The sequence below is a fragment of the Triticum dicoccoides genome, chromosome 2B (genome assembly GCF_002162155.2).
Source record: "Triticum dicoccoides isolate Atlit2015 ecotype Zavitan chromosome 2B, WEW_v2.0, whole genome shotgun sequence".
Classification (NCBI taxonomy): Eukaryota; Viridiplantae; Streptophyta; class Magnoliopsida; order Poales; family Poaceae; genus Triticum; species Triticum dicoccoides.
In genome coordinates, this window is record NC_041383.1 from 29806649 (window position 1) to 29814828 (window position 8180).

An 8180-nucleotide genomic window follows, 5' to 3' on the forward strand; every position below is an offset into this window, starting at 1 on the left:
CCCGGATCGCCTTTTCAGTTTAAAAAAATAAAAGAAAATGATGAAAATGTCAAAAAAATAAAAGAAAATAAGTTTCCCATGTGATATGTGGTCTAGTTGTTGGGAAAATTTGCAAATGTGAGTTTCGACTTTATTTGCAAAATCTCTCTAGAATTTAGTAAAATGGGCATAACTTTTGCATACTAACTCGGATGAAAAAGTTTTTTATATGAAAAATCATCTACTCGAAAAGTTACATCCAAATTTAACCGGGGTAACCTTGTTAAACATTTTTAAAATCCTCAAAAACCTAACAGAAAAAAAGTTACGGGGCTTTTAAGATCTAGAGTGGAAAAAATCAAAAAAAAATCAAACTGTGGTCAAACAATGGTCAAACTAATTATTCTAGAATATTAGTGTTACTAAATAATTATTTCAGTTATTTTGAATTTTGGTCAAATCTGGTCAAATTGTGGTCAAACAATGGTCAAACTAATTATTCAAGAAATATTAGTGTTACTAAATAATTATTGTTTTTTAAAACAATAGTTTCAAACTCAAACAGTGAAATGTGTCGCTTCATGCTCAAGCAAAATTCCTGAGGGTTAATAGGATTGACATCTTACTATTGCCAGGAAAACAACAAGTGCAGACTTGGAAACGAGGGAGAATAGAATCCAGAAGTTAAGCGTGCTCAGGCTGGGGGAGTGGGGGGATGGGTGACCGTTCGGGAAGTTAGATGATTTGGAATGATGAGGGGTGATTAGAGACTAGAGGATAAATTGAGCAGTGATGAGGGGTGGTGATTAGAGATTAGAGGTTGAAATAATTCAAAAATTTGAAAATTCAAAAAAAATAAAAAAAATTCAAAAAAAAATTTAAAAAAATCATAAAATTTCCTTTAGTCCCGGTTGGGTGTTACCAACCGGGACTAAAGGTGGAGCTCGACGTGGCCGCGGCCTTTAGTCCCGGTTCGTGTAAGAACCGGGACTAAAGGGGAGAGGCATTAGTAACGACCCTTTAGTCCTGGTTCATAAACCGGGACTAAAGGGCCTTACCAACCGACAAAAGCCTCTTTTTCTACTAGTGCCAGCAGGGGTACTCCTTCCATCAACAGAACTAGAAGTAAGTTTTCGCATGTTCTTCACTTGCATTGCATTCCCTTCGATGTTCCTTGAATGGACACATGGGCATGAATTGGTCAGAAGAATTGCCATGATCACAAACACAATGACTTTCATTGTCGATAATTCTTGCAGGCCCTAACAAATAAACATACATAGGTCAGTCATTAAGCATCATTTTTTGTAGTCTGTATAAAAAAACATACATAGAGTGATATGGTAACGGTTTTCAAAATAATACAATATCGAATGCACATGTAAAATCTTGTAAATATTCACCAAATAAGGATATTGCTGAAGTGCAGCTAAAGGCTTGTCATTCATCTTCTCTCTTGGTAGCCAAAAATGTGATACGGTGATGCACTACTTATAGGAGATAAAAGAGGTGATGTTCGATTTGAACTATTCAGGGAAAATCTTCTCGGGTAAAAACTCGATTCTCCACCAATAAAGATACTAGACAACTGAAAGTGGGTGAATTTGATGTACGTGGAATATGATAGGTCAATTTGCATTAATTGTAAGACTTTATGATGTGCCTCTAAACAATGTGAATGAACATTTACTATGTTGCCCAACATTATCACACCAGGGGAATGAAAGTTGTAATGAGATATTGAACGTGTCTACTTTTCAGATATCTTATTGCTCTGAAAAAAAGACTTTAATGATTGAATATAATGTGAAATGCAGTTTGAGGTGTACTTAGTTAGGGGTGACTTTGAAACTACATATCATCCTTGGTCCAAGAAAGACCGATATTTCATGTCATACTCTTTGAAATTAATCATCAGGGGACGACATTGTCATGTTCCCTGATCTCTTCAGCACCATCACACTATTTTTTTAATCATATTTCCCTCCTTGCATGTTGACGGTATTGTTAATCATTCTATTTCAGCGCTCCCTGAAGTGAAATGTGCATGTTGTTGCAGGGAGGAACCAAAATAAACTGGCTATGTTCTTGAAAAAAGAAAAAAAAATGGCTATGCAGTTGCTATTTTTTGGGGAATTATATATGCATGGTTAGCCGTTCTCATCAATGGAGTTATATTTGATTTTGATTGTAACGACTTCAGTCATTCTCCTTACACACTAACATCTCGGTTCTTAGTTTACGAATCACTAGCGAAAACTGCGTACGGAATATCTGTTTATTAAGATGTTATATTAAGGGAGTTGTGGCACTATTGCATGTAAACTATTTGTTTTCAAATATTATCAAACCAGCTAATTACTACTTCGTCTAAGTACCTATATTTTTATATAACTGAAAAAGTTAACTGAATTACTTTAGATAAACTGAATTACTTCAGATAAGACACTACTCAAATGGCCATAGATTACAGCAACTCTAGCCGATCCCCTAAACGGCTATAGAGAAGTAAAATTTCGGTTTTACTTCTCTAACCCGCACCTAGGTAAAGTAGTAAACCGAATAGAAGAGTAATTGTTTTACTCCACTCCTTATGGACTCCTCTATTCAGTCGGCCGCCCATCGCTCGAGCAAAACATCTGCTCCCCTCCGCGGCCTCACCCACCCCAATCTGTTGCCGCATCACTGCCGACACCATGTTTGTCTAATTCTTTTTCTTCCTGAATTGTATTTCTATGGATTTCAAATGCAAGGGTATTGCAGTTGAAATTGGGTTGCCACGATTTGCTAATTTCTCTTAGGGTTCACATCTTGTTGGCCACGCACAGTGGGGAGTAAAACACAATTCAAGTTCTATTATCTTAGGCAGTCAAGGTCTATTGTCGTATGTTGCCGTCGCCGAGCAAATTTTTTTATTGTTTTGTTTTCTGATATTTCAGTGTTCAATGTTACGTAATCAACAAGAATTTCAGGTGAAACACTTTATTGCAGCAACATCTTGGGTACACCCTTATGAGACACGCAAATGTTATTTTTATGTATAGTATTGTTTGGTAACCATTGTGTATGATGTACATGGTGCACACCTGGACAGCGGGCATTTTGGTTCTAGGTACGCCCTTGTAGGACGCCCCATATGACATGCCACCGTCCTCGTCCACCCTGATTTGAGCCTCTCTCGCTGTCACCGGCGCAAAAATCGGCAGATCTACGTCTGCCGCCGCCCTGCCAGATTTGACACATCCGGCAGCCATCGCCTTTGCCATGGATTAGCCGAGTTACCAAACCGCACAACCCAGGCAATGACTCTGTGCCGCATGTAGGTATGGCCTCCTCCTCTAGCCACTCATATATCACTCGTCGGCAGACCACCGGCAAAGACACGCCCGACCATCGATCGGGCTCGGCACTGGCCCAGAAGCTTGTCGCCTCCCTGTTGCCGGTCACCAAGTGCGACGATTGTCTGCGGCATGTGGTGCGCCGAGTTTCGACGATGCCGCAACATCCTGGATGGGTGTTCTTCAAGTGGAAAAAACATGGTGTGAGTGCTTGTTTATCTTGTTGTTCATCGGATTCGTCGCAATTTGTAGCTCATTATTTTGTCAAAATCTGTAGGATGGATGCAAGATTTGGTATTGGTAAAAAGAGTACATCGATCTATTGATAGCGAGAAATTTGACAGATGTTTATGCACTCCTTCCTAGACTAGAGACTAGACATGAGACTAGAGGCGACACAATGTTGAATTGTGTGGAACCTAAGAATAAAGAAGTGTGCAAGCTTGAGAAGTCAATTGAGAAAATAAACAATGTTCAAAATGAGAAAAAATATTAATCCAACTTGTGGGAGCAGTTATGGAAATTGGATTTCTATTGAAGTGTCTAAATGTGGTTCTTTTTTTTTTGTTCGGTTCTCTTAGCAAAGAACGATGAATTATGTACTATGGTGTATCAAAATGTCCTTCAATGAAATAAAGAAATAATGAAATTTGTTTCGGTGACCGAAAAAGAAATGCATTTGACAATTTTTGTACTCTACTAAATTTAGGAGATCGACTAAATCCGGCCAAAAAATAGTGGAGTAGAAATACTCTACTAAGATTTACTCGGCTGGATACTCCTCTATTTTTAGCAGACCGGCTAGAGTTGCTCTCAAACAATAATGGAGAAACCTAATCCACCATCTTTTTTAAGACAAGACAGCTGAAAATTACATCCATGGTGTTATTATTCAAATAGCAATGTGTTTACCACTGGAGATGATATCTCAAGACGCTATATGGTTCTTCGGAAGTAAATTTCTTGATTGTGCCATACAATAAAAGAAGCCAAATAGCTTTGAAGTCACGGGGGAAGTAGTTTTCACCCCACCACCATTTTTCCACACAATCTCCAGTTAGTGGAGGATCCATTTTCCATGGTAGATTGACAAATGTGAACAAACAAAGAGGCAAACATCCATTCTTGCCATCTATAAATAGCTGATCACATCACACTATGTTTATTCTCTACTAGAGAGAGCTATACAAAACCATTCAGTTCAACCAATTTGAGCAGAATTATGTAAGTACTACTTCTTGCATTTCGAAGAGCTTTGTCTTCCTGCAGTTATCCTAATTAACTTTCTTATTTTCTTATTTCCATAAGTACACTATTCGTAATGAAGACCGGTGTGATCATGGTTGTTGGGCTGATTTTCATCAACTTATGCACCTGCATGCCAAGACATGTGGCAAACCATGGATGTCACGATACAACTGTGCCACAGAAGGAAATGCGCAGTCTGATGTCTGGCACTGATGGCAGGAACGGGCCTCCGAGCAACGATCACCAGTGCCCACTTGGGACCTACCCTAATTGCCAAGGGATGTCCCAGAATACCCAAGAAGCAGCTCAAGCTGTTGGAGGAAACTAAGGCAAACTGAGAGATTGTGAGTATGGAATGAATACCCTAAGTTTATATTGCTTTTACTTCCACGTACAGAGTCATGTGGCATGAGATATGTATCATGTCGTCAATGTTTCTGCGTAGTCCGGCCGTAGCTCCCTAGATGCTATACACCATCAAGATCTCAGGAATGTACTTATCCTATATGCTACTGGTGTACTGGTTGAATTTACGGACTCTCATATGTGTGTGATACAGTAAAATATTTTCAAAGCTAAGATACAGTAAAGTGTGCTGCGTATGCACTCCCACCGCACTTCGATGCTCATCTAGAGATGCTTATGCTTCTAACGAAGCATCCCTCGGGCAGACATGCTTAGTGCATCTCTAGCAGACCATGTATAAAACCGTGATCCGCAAAATAACCGTCAAAATACGGGTCGGCACGGAAGATCCGGCCCGATCAGACCCCGCAAACGTGTCCGACCCGTAAAAGTTTTTGCGGGGCGCGGCATAATTCGCATCCCAACCCGCGAAAACGTGGGTCCCCCCGGTCCCGTGGGCGCCCTGTATATAGGGGTAGCGGTTGGGCGGGCAGACATTTCAGGCCGCGCTTTTCCCCACCCACCGCCACCCCTCTCCCCAACGCCCTGCTGCCGGGCCGTCACCTACGATTCCAGCCAAACTAGCCGGCGGGATCACGTCGGAGGGACGCCACATGCCCGAGCTTGCCCTCCGCCACTTCCTCCTGCGTCGGCGGGCCAGAAACGAGCAGATCGGTGGTTGTTCGTCGCGACAGCTGGATTTCGCATTTCCGGCCACCGGTGGCCGCGCCAAGCCATGGATTGCTCGAGGAGCACCTCGGCAAAGCCCCAGCGCCGCATACAGGTACTCGTTTGTCTTGTAGCCGTCGTCGTTCGTTTGCCTGCAAGGATACGGCCGGCCGGCCACCAGGCTCGGCGCTCGCGCAGCAGCTCGCCGGCTCGCCGATGCCGCTCATACAGTGCGACGACTGCACGCGGACAGTGCTGCGGCTAACTTCTAGCACGCGCAAGCACCCCGGATGGGTATTCTTCAAATGCGAAAACGATGGGGTATGTTGTTGGTTCCATTCGGCTTTGTCACCCTATTCTGTTCAATTTCGATAGCTTATGGACATGGTCATGTGTGTAGGAAGATGGATGCTCATTTTGGTTTTGGAAAGGAGAATAGATTGATTTATTGATAGAAAGAAACTTAATAGATGCTCGTGCACTCATTAGTAGAATTGAGGCTACAAATGCGGCTACATGTGCAATTAGAGAAGAAACTAGAGGGGAATCAACGTCTACTTCTTTAGAATCAAAGAAGAAGAATGTAGAATGCAAGATCAACAATCCGCAAATCAACAACGAAGGCATGGTGAAGATATTGGTCCAACTAGTGGAAGCGGTTATGGAAGTTGGACATCTTCTAAAATGCATAATTGTGGTTCTTGTTTTATATGGTCTTGCTATTCTAGCAAAGATTTGGTGAATTACTATGTATGCAGTGCCGTTGAAGAAAATAAAAAAGCAAAAAAATGTTTTCATGTGTGAAATTGAAATGCAAATTATTGATTTGCAGGCCGCCGCGGGCGGCAGCCGAGCAAGTTTTACGGGTCCGCTGTGCGGGGTCTGCTCGGCAGCCGCCCGCGCAGGCCTACAAATCAGGTTTTCCGCGAACTGTAAACGCATTTTGCGGATCGGCTTTATACGGGGTCTGCTAGAGATGCTAGGTTTATTCTTGTTCCATTTCAAACGAAAGAACACAGTCTAGGAACTCTACTATGGCTCTCCGGTCTGAATTCATGTTGATCTCCAAGAAACTAAGAAAGCCGCTGCTTATTTCAGGGTGACCACAAATCTACCTTCAAATTTGTAAAATGCAGGAAGCCTTGTGCATGTCAAAGCTTAGGCTTCAGGCTGTACTTTGTAATATACCAACAAAAAAAGATCTTGGCAGTCGTAGACGGAACTGAAACAGGCAAAATCAGTGCTCAACTAGCTTCTCTTATACTTTTAGTCGCCAGCAGTACAATCACAAGACCAAGTTTTCCTGTTCTTGCAAGAGTCGGGGAAAGACAGAGTGAGTTTACATAAATAAAATGTTGTCCTAACAGTGTTGCCACATGCCTCAAAGCATCTAATCAACGAACAAAAAAAAAGACCATGCATATATGCAAATAGGAAAAGCAAAGCTCAAAGCCTGAAACCCATAAGAGGACATAAGCAACAACAGTTCGAAAAGGCCATTGCATGTGTCACACTGCAGAATCCATAATACATTACGCCCCATGTCTGAACATTTATTGGACCACCATTGAGAAATGCCAGCTAATAAACGTCAAATGCATATAACTCAATATGCAACAGTAGTGCTCAACTACCTTCAGTTAACATTAGAACGCCGCAAGTATTACATTCAGATAGCACGAAACATAACTGGAGTAGAGAGGAAATAAATAGAACGATGTAGAGATTAGTGAGATAGAATAAGAGAACTGATAGTTCACTGTCTGATAGTAAAGGACACGAGAACCTGTAGAAGCTTCGTACTCAAATTAAAGATCAGGTAAAACAATGTTTGTGAGGTAAGTAAGTTGCATCGGTAAACCATTATATCTCAAGACTTAAAACATACACAACAATGATCAAAGCACCAGCAGCGGGTACCAATTGGCTCATTGCTTTACATGATTTAAGCAAATTGACTCCTGAAGATAAGAGCTAAATGAGAAACAAAAATTCGAAATAATGGATTGTAGAGATGTGTAAAGCAAGTAAGCAACCTGGGTATACAAGTACAGTTCTGTACTAATTCACTGTGGTTTACACCGCAAAAAGGAAACAACAGCAGAAAACAGGCCTGCAAGAGCAGAACAACTTTCAGAACAGCAAAATTTTGCACTACTAAATTCCAGGACAGCAAAATTCAGCGTTACTTTTCAGAAGGACCAATTTTGCATCAGTTCAAGAAGCAATAATTGGGAATGTGAATGGAGAAGTGGCAATGCAAAAACATTGTGTTGCCATGCTTTGAAGAATAGCTCTTTCTTTAAGGAAAATGCGAGGGCCTCATAGTTTAAGCGTTTGCTGGTTTAGTTTTTCACCGGTCGACGACTTACTCAGCTGGTCCATTGGCGAAAAAACAGAATATTTAAGCTATTTATTTTCAAAATGGCAACAGATCAAATAAACACAAATATTATTGAATATAAACCAATAATAAATCACAAGGTACTGGGCCTAATGAAGGATGTCAAGAGTTCAATCGCAAATCTTACACACCACTAT

The 8180-nt window shown here is 41.2% G+C and overlaps 1 long non-coding RNA gene across 1 annotated transcript; it reads left to right on the forward strand.

The window, feature by feature from the left end:
• The first annotated feature begins 4458 nt into the window (after positions 1–4458).
• Positions 4459–4930, forward strand: LOC119366938. Its single transcript, XR_005176144.1, has 2 exons — positions 4459–4541; positions 4626–4930. It is a non-coding gene; the product is annotated as an uncharacterized LOC119366938 (long non-coding RNA).
• Positions 4931–8180: the final 3250 nt, after the last annotated feature.